The following is a 14,376-nucleotide window of genomic DNA, read 5'->3' as shown; positions in this document are numbered from 1 at the left end:
TAGAAAAGTCCAGGAAGCAAATGGGTACAAAAGTGTGGTGCTCAGAAGAAAGCTTGCCACTCACAGCATCTAAAAGTTCATCCATTCTCTAAGCGCTATATCTCTTCCTGTGTATTCTGAGTGTTATGCTAATTGTACACTTGTCTACCCTAAAAGTCAGGGGTCCTCCTCAGTATGAAGCTTATGTCCTTGCAGTAGCCTACAAGACCCAGCATGGTCTGCCCTCTATCACCTCTCTGACCTCATTTCCTACTGCTCTGTCCTCCACCACACTGTCCTGCTTGCTGTTCTTAGAAGGTATCAGGCACAAGGCACACTCCCACTTCAATATTTTGCACTGGATGTTTCCTCTGCTTAGAATGCTTTACTGTGGATGATCACATGACTAACTCCTTCAAGTCTTTGCTCAGTTGCAACTTTTTCAATGAGACTTACCCTGACCACCATATTTAATACTATAGTTGCCCATCCCCACTCCTTGACCACTCACACTTTTTTTTCACCAATAGCACTAATCATCTGCTAACATACAGTGTAATTTACTTATGTATTATGTTTATTGTTTATCAACTCTGTCTCTCCTCTAGAATGTAAGCTTCTTGAGGGCAGAGATTTTTTTCTTTTATTCACTAATATATGTCAAGCACCTAAAACAGTGCTTGGAGCATGATAAACACTCAGTATATATTTATATTTGTTGAATAAATGAATGAGAGTATAGGTTCCTGCATCAGTCTCCCTTCTAAAATTTTTGTTTGCATGGGCCTTGTACCCTCAGGGCCAAATAGAAATATAGGAAGAGGAAATGAGTAGATATAAGAATAACTTAATGCCATTTGGCAGCCACACATTTCTGGTATATTAAAATAAAGCCTTTCTTAACGGGCTCCTTTCATAGTTTGTATGACTTATTGCTACTGTAGCAAATTACCACGAACTTAGTAGCTTAAAACAGCACAAATTTATTCTCATACAGTTCTGGAGGTTAAAAGTCTAAAATGGGGCTTCCCTGGTGGCGCAGTGGTTGAGAGTCCGCCAGCCGATGCGGAGGACACGGGTTCGTGCCCCCGTCCGGGAAGATCCCACATGCCGTGGAGCGGCTAGGCCCGTGAGCCATGGCCGCTGAGCCTGCACGTCCGGAGCCTGTGCTCCGCAACAGGAGAGGCCACAGCAGTGAGAGGCCCACGTACCGCAAAAAAGAAAAAAAAAAGTCTAAAATGGGTCACAGGACTATATTCCTTCTGGAGGTTCTAGGGAAGAATCTGTTTCGTTGCCTTTTCCAGCTTCTAGAGGTCTCCTGCCTGCCTTGGTTCATGGTTCCTTCCTCCATCTTCAAAGTACATCACTCCAACCTCTGCTTCTGTCACCACATCACCTCTCTGACTGTGTATTTCCTGCTTTCCTGTTTCCCTTATGAAGATCCTTGTAATTACATTGAGTTCACCCATATAATCCAGGATAATCTCCCCATCTCAAGATTGTTAATCATGTCTGCAAAGTCCCTTTGGCCATGTAAGTTAGCATATTCACAGATTCTGGGTATTACGACTTGCACATCTTCAGGGAGAAAGCATACAGACTAAGACACAGATTGACAAGGGTTTGTTCAAAGGTGTAACCTAGTTCTGAAGACACCACACACCCTGGAGACATGTGTAGATTCAAATGTTCTAGAGCAGCACTATCCAATAAAACTTTCACAATGATGGAAATGTTCTATATCTGCACTGACCAATACGGTAGCCACATGTGGTTATTGAGCACTTGAAATGTGGCTAGTGGGACGGACGAACTACATTTTTCATTTTATTTTATTTTATTTTCACTAATTTACATTTAATAGCCACATGTGGCTAAGTGGTTAGTATTGGACAACAGAGGCCTACAGCTGGGGGAAGGGACAGACAGTAAGGAAAATTTTTTTGTCTAAGTTTTAACTTTGAGTAGAATTTTTTTTTAAATACCTCCCTGAGATTTTATAACACCTGGTTTGGAGATTATGTGAATATATTATGTGAATGGCACAAAAAAATCACAGGCCACGATTTTTAATTTAAAGTGGACCTAGGTTTGTGATGCCTCAAACACCAGGGAAAATCAAATTGAAAGCTTTCATGGGAGAACACTGTTACTCTCGGGCCACATGGAAATCCCACAGAGAGTTCTAACAAAGTCCTTCACAATCAAAAGTCACAATTTACACAAGAAAACCAACTTCCAGGAGGAAGCAGACAACAGGGAAAAAAAAAAAAGGTAAAACATAACTAGACCCACAAAGATTTTAGATATTTACATTATCGTATACAGGATATTAAATAGATATGTTAAATACATTTAAGGAAATAAAAAAGTACAGAGCAAGAGACTATCAAAAATGACCTGCTACCGCATAGCACAGGGAGATCAGCTCGGTGCTTTGTGACCACCTAGAGGGGTGGGATAGGGAGGGTGGGAGGGAGGGAGATGCAACAGGGAAGAGATATGGGGATATATGTATATGTATAACTGATTCACTTTGTTATAAAGCAGAAACTAACACACCATTGTAAAGCAATTATACTCCAATAAAGATGTTAAAAAAAAATGACCTGCTAGGTTTGAAAAAGAACTAAATAGAATACCTAGAAATGAAAAATATAATAATTGTTATTAAAAACCTTGATGAAGTTTTATGCATCAGTTGATGAGAAATTAGGAAACTGGAAAATACATCTGAAAAAACCACACAAAATTCAAAAAAGAGGTACAAAGTGATGGAAAATATGAGTGCTTAAGAGATATGGAGGATAAAGCAAAAAGGCCCAATATTAATCTCTTTAGAATTCTACAAAGAAATAATAGAAAAGGGGGAGAACCATTCAGATAAACCATAGCTGGAAAGTTTCCAGAATTTTGAAAAAACAAAAATCTGCAGGTTCGGGAAAACTAAGAAATTCCAGGCAAGATAAATAAAAAGAAATTAATATCTACATGCATCACAGTCAACTGCAGAACACCAGAGACAAAGATAAGATCTTAAAACAAGCTACAAGGAAAAGACTGATCACATACAAAAGAACAATTAGACCAATAGGTGACTTCTCAACAGCAACATTGGAAGCCATATTAGAATATAATGTTGAAAGTGCTTCGAGAAAATAATTTTCATCTTAAAATTATATATACTGTGGCCCACTCACTGAGCCGCCACTGAGGACTCAGCAGCTTCCCCCTCGAGCCCCCTCGCTTCCTGACGCTCTGTCCCCCCCACCCGCCTTTTCCAGCTGCCACCTTCTGCAGGCCATTTCCACCGAGGAAAAGGAATCATATCGTATGTCCGCTATCCAGAACCTCCACTCTTTCGACCCCTTTGCTGATGCAAGTAAGGGTGATGATCTGCTTCCTGCTGGCACTGAGGATTATATCCATATAAGAATTCAACAGAGAAACAGCAGGAAGACCCTTACTACTGTCCAAGGGATCACTGATGATTACGATAAAAAGAAACTAGTGAAGGCGTTTAAGAAGAAATTTGCCTGCAATGGTACTGTACTTGAGCATCCAGAATATGGAGAAGTAATTCAGCTACAGGGTGACCAGCGCTAGAACATATGCCAGTTCCTCGTAGAGACTGGACTGGCTAAGGACAATCAGCTGAAGGTTCATAGGTTTTAAATGCTTCTGGCTCACTGAAGCTTACGTGAGGATTTCCTTGCAATGAGCAAAATTTTCCTTCTGTCCCTTGTCACAAGTTTAAAAACCTCACAGCTTGTATAATGTAACCATTTGGGGTCTGCTTTTAACTTGGACTAGTGTAACTTCTTCATGCAATAAACTGAAAAGAGCCAAAAAAATTATATATACTGTGAAACTGTCTTCAGAGAATAAAGGCAACATAAAGGCATTTTAATATAAAAAAAATTTAAAGCATTTACCACCAACATTTGTCACTGAATAAGGAAAATTATCCAAAAAAGAAGTTCCGAGATATACAAAAGAACTTTAAGTAGAAAACAAAAGTTAAACCTGTGGGTAATATTAGTAATTTATAATTTGTGGGATTAAAAGAAGACAAAAAACACAGAATTTAAAGGCTTCACAATAGCAACTCATGTTGTTGAGGATTAGAGTCAAAACATTTTAGGGGTCCCTTCAAGAAGAGGGTACATATGTTAATTAACTCTAGGTTTTATTGAATTAAGTAAGCATGTTAGAATTTCAAAGATAGCCACTAAAAGAAGAGAAAAAGAATGAATATCTTCCAAAGTAATAGAAGTGGAAAAGTGGAACAAGAAAAAATCAATTGATTCAAAAGAGGAAAAAACACAGCAAAAATGGAACTCATGGAATAAAATAAGACAATATAAATAAATCCAAATATACAGTCTTTTTCTTAAAATACAGTTTTGGAAATTTAAAAACACTTTTAAATAACTCTTTAGGTCAAAGAAGAAATCTTAATGGAAATTAGAAAATGTTTAGAAATGAGCTTGTATGTTGCAACTAAAGTGGTGGTTACAGGGCTGTTTATAGCCTTAGGAGAGTATATTAAAAAGGAAGAGGGAGTTCTGTGGTGGCCAGGCTTTCACTGCCATGGCCGATGTTCGATCCCTGGTCAGGGAACTGAGATCCCACAAGCTGTTCAGTGCGACCAAAAAAAAAAGGAAGAAAGGCTGAAAGTTAATGAGCTAAGCATTCAACTTAAGAAGTTAGATAATAAACAATAGAATAAATCCAAAGAAAGCAGAAGGAAGGAAATAATAGACACAAAAGCAAAAATTATTAAAATATAAAACAAAGTAGAGAAGATCACCAAAGCCAAGAATAGCAAGAGTCTATGGCATTTGAGCCATGACTCACTCCCTTATCACAACTCCCCCCACCCCACCTCTGCTTTGCAGAATCTCTACCCCAAACTCACTACTCTGGGCAGATGCAGCCAAGAGGATGGACGTTCCTTCCCCCTGCAGTACCCAGTCTGGGGTTATGATCTCACCAAGGGAAGGGCAGGCTGCTGGAATTTTTCATCTCTCCCAGCTCCATGTTGCAGAAACTCAAGTCCAAGCAGGCATGGTCAAGAAAACCAGATCTCTTTTCCTCCACCCAGCTCCCACTCTAACCTGGGCAAAACTTTTTGGCCAACCCAATATAAACCCTGAACTGTGATAGTAGCCTCCAAACCACAAAGATATCCAACAATAAAGGTTAAAAATCTAACTGACTTGGGAGGCTTAAGCACAACCTTGACAATAAATGGCTTGTGCCAACCCAGGAGTAACCCCTAGGTAGTCAAGCAAAAAATTTAAAACAAGGGGAAAAAATCAGAGCAGGGACATCAAGCTTTATACTATAGAGAGGATAAACTTTACAATTTTCATTCAAGGTATCAAACAAATAACCAAGAAATTAAAAGCCACCAGCCTGGGGTGGGGTGGGGAATCAGTATCCCATAGTTCCTACCATATATTGTCTACAATGTTCAGATTTCAACAAAAAAATTATGAGAAAAGTAATTTTTTCCTGCCCCTCCTCCAAAAAACAGGAAAATATGACCCATACACAGAAGGAAAAAAAAAGAAAAGAAAAGCAATAAAAATACTCTCTTTAAAGAGGCTCAAGTGGAGGATGTAGCAGACAGAGATTTCAAAACGATTGTTATAAGTATGCTCAAAGAACTAAAGTTTGCTTAAAAGAAGTAAAGGAATGTGTGATGGCAATGTCTCAATAAATATAAATTATCAATAAAGAAATCGAAATAGGGCTTCCCTGGTGGCACAGTGGTTAAGAATCTGCCTGCCAATGCAGGGGACACGGGTTCAAGCCCTGGTCCAGGAAGATCCCACGTGCCACGGAGCAACTAAGCCCATGCGCCAGAACTACTGACCCTGCGCTGTAGAACCCATGAGCCACAACTACTGAAGCCTGTGCACCTAGAGCCTGTGCTCTGCAACAAGAAAAGCCACCACAATGAGAAGCCCATGCACCACAACAAAGAGTGGCCCCTGCTCACTGCAGCTAGAGAAAGCCCACACACAGTAACAAAGACCCAATGCAGCCAAAAATAAAATAAATAAATTTATTTTTTTAAAAAAGGAAAGAAATGGAAATTATAAAAAAGAACCAAATGTATATTCTGGAGTTGAAAAGTATAGAAACAAATGAAAAATTTGCTAGAAGGGGCTCTACAGTAGATTTGAGTTGGCGGAAGAAAGAATCAGTCCACTTGAGGATATAACAATAGATATTATGCAATCTGAAGAACAGAGAGGAAAACTGAAGATGAACAGAGCCTCAGCGAAATGTGGGATATAAATAAGTGCATCAATATATGAATACTTGGAGTACTAAAAAGAGAGGAGAGCATTAAAAGGACAGAAAAAGATATTCAAAAAGATTGCTGAAAACTCTTCAAATTTCTTATTTTCTCCTTTTTTTTTTTTTTCCTTATTTTGGCCACACTGCCTGCACGGCTCACAGGATCTTAGTTCCCTGACCAAGGATCAAACCTGGGCCCCAGCAGTGAAACCACAGAGTCCTAAACACTGGACCACCAGGGAATTCCAAAATTTCTCAAATTTGATTAAAAAAACTTTACACGCCCAAGAAACTCAATTAATTCTAAGTAAACCCAAAGAGATCATACCCAGTATCATCATAGTAAAATGTTGAAAAACAAAAAGAAAATCTTGAAAGCAGGAAGAGAAAAAAAACACATCACATACAGGGGAACCCCCATAAGATTAACAGCTGACTTCCCATCAGAAGCAATGGAGTCAAGAAGGATGATATAGTCAGACTACTGACAGTTAAAAAAAAAAACACCAAGAATCATATATCTGGGAAAAATGAAGGTGAATTAAAGACATTCGCAGATGGAAAAAAAAACCCAGAGAATTCATTGCTAGGATACCTTTCTTTTTTTTTGACTTAGTGTATTATTTATTTATTATTTTGGAGTATAATTGCTTTACAATGGTGTGTTAGTTTCTGCTTTATAACAAAGTGAATCGATTTCTTTATTGATAAGTTATACATATACATATGTTCCCATATGTCTTCCCTCTTGCATCTCCCTCCCTCCCACCCTCCCTATCCCACCCCTCTAGGTGGTCATAAAGCACCGAGCTCATCTTCCTGTGCCATGCGGCTGCTTCCCACTAGCTATCTACCTTACGTTTGGTAGTGTATATATGTCCATGCCACTCTCACTTTGTCACAGCTTACCCTTCCCCCTCCCCATATCCTCAAGTCCATTCTCTAGTGAGGTGGATGGACCTAGAGCCTGTCATACAGAGTGAAGTAAGTCAGAAAGAGAAGAACAAATACTGTATGCTAACACATATATATGGAATCTAAGGGGAAAAAAAGGTCATGAAGAACCTAGAGGTAAGACGGGAATAGGGTACCTTTTTTATGTATATTTTTATTATTTTGGCTGTGTTGGGTCTTTGTTTCTGTGCGAGGGCTTTCTCTAGTTGTGGCAAGCGGGAGCCACTCTTCATCGCTGTGCACGGGCCTCTCACTATCGCGGCTTCTCTTGTTGAGGAGCACAGGCTCCAGATGTGCAGGCTCAGTAGTTGTGGCTCACGGTCCCAGTTGCTCCATGGCATGTAGGATCTTCCCAGACCAGGGCTCGAACCCGTGTCCCCTGCATTGGCAGGCAGATTCTCAACCACTGCGCCACCAGGGAAGCCCAGATACCTTTCTTAAAAGAAATACTAAGTGAGGTTCTTCAGGCTGGAAGCACGTGATGTCAGACAATAATTTGAATGCACATGAAAAACAAGGAATGCTTATGAAGGTAATTATGTGGGTAATTAGAAAAGGCAGTGTAATTGCATATTTCTTCCCCTTTCCCCTCTTGACTGATTTAAAAATCAATTACATAAAGCAATATGAATATGATCGTATTATTGGGACTATAATATATAGAAACATAACATATTTGACAATAACAGCACAACAGAAGGGAATGGGAAGAAAGCTGTACTGAAATAAGGAAATGACAATAATGGTAATTCCAATCCACAGAAAGAAATGGAAAGAACCAGAAGAGTAAGAATGTTAGTGAACACTATAAATATATATTTATTCTCAGTCTTTATTTATTTATTTATTCGTTTATTTATTTATTGTATTTTGGCTGCACTGTGAAGCATGAGGGATGGTTCCCTGACCAGGGATCAAATCTGGACCTCTGCAGTATAAGGGCCAAATCCTAACCACTAGGCCATCAGGGAACTCCTCTCAGCCGTTTTAAAAGACATAAAATTATATAAAGTAATAATTACAGCCATATATTGTTGGATTTATTACATATATAAATGTATATGTATGTATGACAATAATATCAAAAAGGGGGAGGCAATGAAGCTATATAAAATGTCTGTATTTCACTAGAACTAAGTCAGTATAAATCTGAAGTAGATTCTAATAAGATGTATATTATAAGCCCTAGAAAAACCACAATGAAAATAACTCAAAAATAAATAATTTTAAAATTCATTAAAGGAATTAAAATGTTACATGAGAAAATATCCACCTAATACTAAGTAAGATAACAAATATAGACATGTGACATATAGAAAACAAAAACCAAAATGGTGATGTAAATCCAAGCATATAAATAATAACAATAAATGTGACTGAATTAAACAATCCAATCAAAAGAAAGATATTATCAGACTGGATTTTAAAAAAAGACAAGGTCCAACAATATGCTGTCTACAGGAGGCACACTTTTCATCCAAAGGCACAAATAGGTTGAAAGTAAAAGGATCAAAAATGATATTCCATGCAAACAACAACCCTAAAAAGCTGGAGTGGCTAAACTAATATCAAAATATAGACTTTATAGGGAATTCCCTGGCTGTCCAGTGGTTAGGACTCCATGCTTCCACTGCAGGGGGCATGGGTTCAATCCCTGGTCAAGGAACTAAGATCCCACATGCCACACGATGTGGCCAAAAAAAAAAAAGGAAAAAAAATAGAGACTTTATAACAAAAAAAAATTACTAGAGATGAATAGGGACATTTCATAATGATAGAAGGGTCAATCCATCAGGAAGATAGAATTATAAACGTATATGTACCTAACAACAGAGTCCCAAAATACATGAAACAATAATTGACAGACTGGACAGAGTGGAAGAGAGAAATAGACAAACAATAATAGTTTGAGAATTCAATGCCCACTTTCCATAATGGATAGAACAACTAGGCAGAAGATCAAGGGAATAGAAGACTTGACCTAAACTAGACCTGACATAGATCTATGAAACACTACACTGGAAAACAACAGGATAAACATTCTTCTCAAATGCACATGGAACAGTCTCCAGAATAGACCATAGGCTAGGCCATAGAGCATAGAAGGAGTGAAATCATACAAAGTATGTTTTCTGACCACAATGAGATGAAAGTAGAAATCAATAACAGGGAAATTTGGGAAATTCACAAATATGTGGAAATTAAAAAGCACATTCCTAAAATGACCAGTGGGTCATAGAAAAAACCACAAGGGAGGGACTTCCCTGGTGGCGCAGTGGTTGAGAATCCATGTGCCAATTCAGGGGACACAGGTTCAATCCCTGGTCCAGGAAGATCCCACATGCTGCAGAACAACTAAGCCCGTGCACCACAACTACTGAGCCTGTACTCTAGAGCCCATGAGCCACAACTACTGAGCCTGCGCACCACAACTACTGAAGCCCATGTGCCTAGAGCCTGTGCTCTGCAGCAAGAGAAGCCACCGCAATGAGAAGCCCGCGCACTACATCGAAGAGTAGCCCCCGCTCCCGCAACTAGAGGAAGCCCATGCACAGCAATGAAGACCCAACGCAGCCAAAAGAAAAATTTTATATTTAAAAAAAAACCACAAAGGAAAACAGAAAATAATTTGTGATGAAGGAAAATGAAGAAACAACATACCAAAATGTATGAGATGTAGCTAAAGCAGTGCTCAGAGGGAAATTTGTGGCTGTAAACACCTATGTTAAAAAGAAAGATCTCAACTCAATACCCAACCTTTCATCTTATGAAATCTGAGAAAGAAGAGCTAACTAAATCCAGAGCAAGGATAAGGAAGGAAATAACAAAGATTAGAGAGGGAATACATGAAAAAGAAAAAATAGAAAATCAATGAAACCAAAACTTGTTTTTTGAAAATGTCAACAAAATTGACAAGCTTTTAGCTAAAATGACTAAGAAAAAAGAAGTAAGACTCAAATAACTTAAATCAGAAATGAAAGTGGAAGCATTACTACCAATTTTACAGAAATAAAAAGGATTATACTACAACTCAATAGCAAAAAAATAAAATCCAATTTAAAAATGGGCAGAGAATCTGAACAGACATTTTTTCAAAGAAGACATACAGATGGCCAACAGATACATGAAAAGTTGCCCAACATCACTAATCATCAGGGAAATGCAAATCAAAACCACAATGAGATAACACCTCACACCTGTTAGAATGGCTATTACCAAAACGACTAATGTTGGAGAGGATGTAGAGAAAGGGGAACACTTATACACTGTTGGTTGGATTGTAAATTGGTGCAGCCATTATGGAAAGCCATTATGGAGATTCCTCAAGAAATTAAAAATAGAGCTACCATATGATCCAACAATTCCACTTCTGGGTATTTACCAAAAAAAATGAAAACACTAATTCAGAAAGATATATACACCCCCATGTTCACTGCAGCATTATTTACAATAGCCAAGATATAGAAACAACCCAAATGTTCATCAGTGGATGAAGATGTGGTATATACAGTCATCCCTCAGTCTCCTTAGGGGATTGGTTCCAGGACACCCCACAGGTACAAAAATCCACGAATGCTCAAATCCCTTATATAAAAAGGCATAATATTTGCATATAACCTATGCACATCCTCCTGTATACTTTAAATCATTTTTAGATTACTTGTAATACTTAATACAGTGTCAATGCTATGTAAATAGTTGCTAGCATGCAGCAAATTCAAGTTTTGCTTTTTGGAACTTTATGGAATAAAAATATTTCTAATATTTTTGATCCATGGTTGGTTGAATCTGTGGATGTGGAACCCAGTGATACAGAGGGCTGACTGTGTATACAATGGAGTACTATTCCACCATAAAGAGCAGGAAATCTTGCCATTTGTGACACCCTGGACGGGCCTGGAGGGCATTGTGCTAAGTGAAATAAGTCATAGAAAGACAAATATCACATGATCTCATATGTGGAATCTAAAAAACAAAAACAAACAAAAAATAACCAAGCTCATAGATACAGAGAACAAATTGCTGCTTGCCAGAGGAGGGGGGCTGGGGGATTGGCATAGATGAAATGGGTGAGGAGAGTGAAAAAGTACAAATTTCCAGTTATAAAATAAGTCATGAGGCTGTAAAGTATAGCATGATGACTATAATTAATAACACTGTATTGCATATTTGAAAGTTGCTAAGAAAGTAGGTCTTAAAAGTCCTCACTGCAGGAAAAAAATGTTGTAACTATGTTAAAAAAAAGGGTTATAAGAGGAATACTATGAATAATTTTATGCCAGCAAATTATATAATGTAGATGAAATAGGAAAATTCCTATAAAGGTACAAACTGCCAAAACTTAAGATTCAAGAAGAAATAGAAAATCTGCATAGACCTGTATCAATTAAACAGATTGGATTAGTAATCAAAAACTTCCCACCAAAGAGAGGTCCAGGACCAGATGGCTTCACTGGTAAATTCTACCAAATGTTTAAAGAAGAATCAAAAGCAATCCTTCCAAACTCTTCCAAAAAATAGAAAATAAGGGAACATTTCCTAACAATTTTATGAGGTCATAATTACTTCAGATTTCAAAACTTTTTACAAAGCGAAACTAATCAAAACAGTGTGGTATTGACATAAGGGTAGAGATATAGATCAATGGAATAGAATTGAGAGTCCAGAAATAAACCCTCATATTTATGGTCAATTGATTTTTGGCAAGGGTGCCAAGAAAATTCAGTGGGGGAAAGAATAGTCTTTTCAGAAATGGTTGTCTACATGCAAAAGAATGAAGTTGGGCCTCTACCTAACAACATGTATAAAAAACTTAAAACACATCAAAGATGTAAATGTAGTGCTGAAACTATAAAACTCATAGAAAACGTTGGTGTAAATCTTCATGACCTTGTATTAGGCAATGGTTCCTTAGGTACAACACCAAGAACGTAAGCAACAAAAGGAAAAAAATAGATAAATTGGACTTCATCAAAATTAAATACATACATTGGAATTCATTGAAATTCCTTTCTGTTACTAGCAATATCTTCAAGTAAGTGGAAAGACAGCTCATAGAAGTAGAGAAAATATTTGCAAATCATATATCTGATATGGGACTTGTATCTAGAATATATAAAGAACTCTTACAACTCAATAATAAAAGACAAATAACAATTTAAAAATAGGCAGAGGATCTGAATAAACATTTCTCCAAAGAAGATATACAAATAACCAACAAGGACGTGAAAAGATGTCCAACAATATTAGTCGTCATGGAAATGTAAATCAAAAACACAATGAGATAACAATTTCCCACTCACTAGGATGGCTAGAATCAAAATGACAGATAACAATAAGTGGTAACAAGATGTGGAGAAATGGAACCCTCACACACTACCTACTAGTGGGAATGTAAAATGGTACAGCTGTTTTGGAAGACAGGCTGGTAGTTCTTCAAAAGCTAAAACATAGAGTTACATTATGACTCAGCAATTCCACTCCTGTACACCCAATGAAAACATATGTCCACACAAAAACTTGGACACAAATGTTCATAGCATTGTTCATATTGGCCCAAAAAGTAGAGACAACCCAGATGTCCATCAACTGATCAATATATAAGTAAAATGTTGTATAGTCATACAATGGAATATTATTTGTCAATAAAGAGGAATGAAGTACCTGAAGACCACAAATTCTATGATTCCATTCATATGAAATGTCCAGAATAGGCAAATGTATAGAGACAAAAAGTAGATTAGTGGTTGCCTAGGGCAACATGAAGTGAGGGGATGGAGAATGACTGCTAATGAGTACTGTTTTCTTTTAGGGGGAACAAAAATATTATAAAAGTAGATTGTAGTGATGGTCACACCACTCATGAATACACTAAAATATATTGAATTATATACTATGAATAGTTAAATTGTATGGTATGTAGATTACATCTCAATAAAGCTGTTTCTTAAAGAGATAATGGTGGTTTGAACTAGTGTGGTATCAGTGTAGACTGTGCGGAGTGATAAGAATCTGTATATATTTTGAAGGTAGAGGAGGATTTTCTGACATATTGTGAGTGCTGTGAGAGAAAGCAAGGGCTCAAAGATTTTGCTCTGAGCAACTGGAATGATGGAGTGAGCAACTGAGAGAGAGACTGTGGGAAGCTCAGTTTCGGGTAATAAGAGTTCAGTTTGGACATATTGAGTTGGAGATGTCAAGCAGGAGGAAGGAATATATATATTCCTTCCTTACACACACACACACACACACACACGCACGCACACACACACACACACGCATGATAGCTCCAGAGAGTGAGTTGAACTAGCATTGCAAAATAGGGTGTTAGCATATGGATAGAATTTAAAACCATGAGAATGGATGTGATCACCAAGGGAGTGTGGATAGCTAGTGAAGAGAAGAGGTCTAAGCACTGGCCCCTGGAACAGTCCAACATTAAAATGTTGGGGAAATGAGGAAGAACCAGCAAAGAAGACTGAGAGGGAATAACCAGTGAGGTAAGAGGAAAATCAAAAGTGTGTGCTGTCCTGGAAGCCAAGTGAAGAAGTGTTTTGAGGAGGAGGGAGTGACCAACTATGTCATATGCTGCTGAGAAATCAAATGAGATGAGGACTGAGATGTGACCATTGGACTTAGTAGCTGTATAGTCATGGGTGACCTTGCCAGGAACAATTTTGATGTAACTAAGTGAAAAAGTCTGATTGGAATACATTTAAGAGAGAATATAAGGAGATAAGTCATTTCTATAAACCAACAACAAGAATCAAAACTGCAATTTTTTAAAAAGATACTGTAGCAATAAAAATATAAGGTATCTATGTAGAAAATCTAACAAAGGATGTGTCAGAGATCCTCTATGGAGAAAATTATAAAACTTTATTGAAATAGAGAGCCATGTTCTGTACAGGTAGGGCTAATCAATATTGTAAAGATATCCTTTTCCCTGAGTCAATCATAGTATAATTCCAATCAAAATCCCAATAGGGTTTTTCATGGAATGTGACAAGTTGGTTCTACAATTTATATGGGAGTGCAAAGAAAAGCCAAGGCATTCTTGAAGAACAAGGTAGAAAAACTTACTCTCTCAGATATTAAGATTTATCATACAGCTATAGTACTTAAGAG

The 14,376-nt window shown here is 37.6% G+C and overlaps 1 protein-coding gene and 1 pseudogene across 2 annotated transcripts in view; both read left to right on the top strand.

Moving 5' to 3' along the window:
* The window catches only part of HDAC8 (histone deacetylase 8), a 219,611-nt gene that overhangs the window by 153,244 nt on the left and 51,991 nt on the right, over nt 1-14,376 (top strand). The window lies entirely within an intron of this gene.
* Nucleotides 3,313-3,654, top strand: LOC309978307 (eukaryotic translation initiation factor 1-like; annotated as a pseudogene). The gene has a single exon. The product of its transcript is annotated as a eukaryotic translation initiation factor 1-like (transcript).

Source organism: Leucopleurus acutus (assembly GCF_964270905.1).
Source record: "Leucopleurus acutus genome assembly, chromosome: X".
Taxonomy (NCBI): Eukaryota; Metazoa; Chordata; class Mammalia; order Artiodactyla; family Delphinidae; genus Leucopleurus; species Leucopleurus acutus.
The sequence above is the reverse complement of the archived record's forward strand: the minus strand, read 5'-3'. Positions and strand labels throughout refer to the sequence as shown.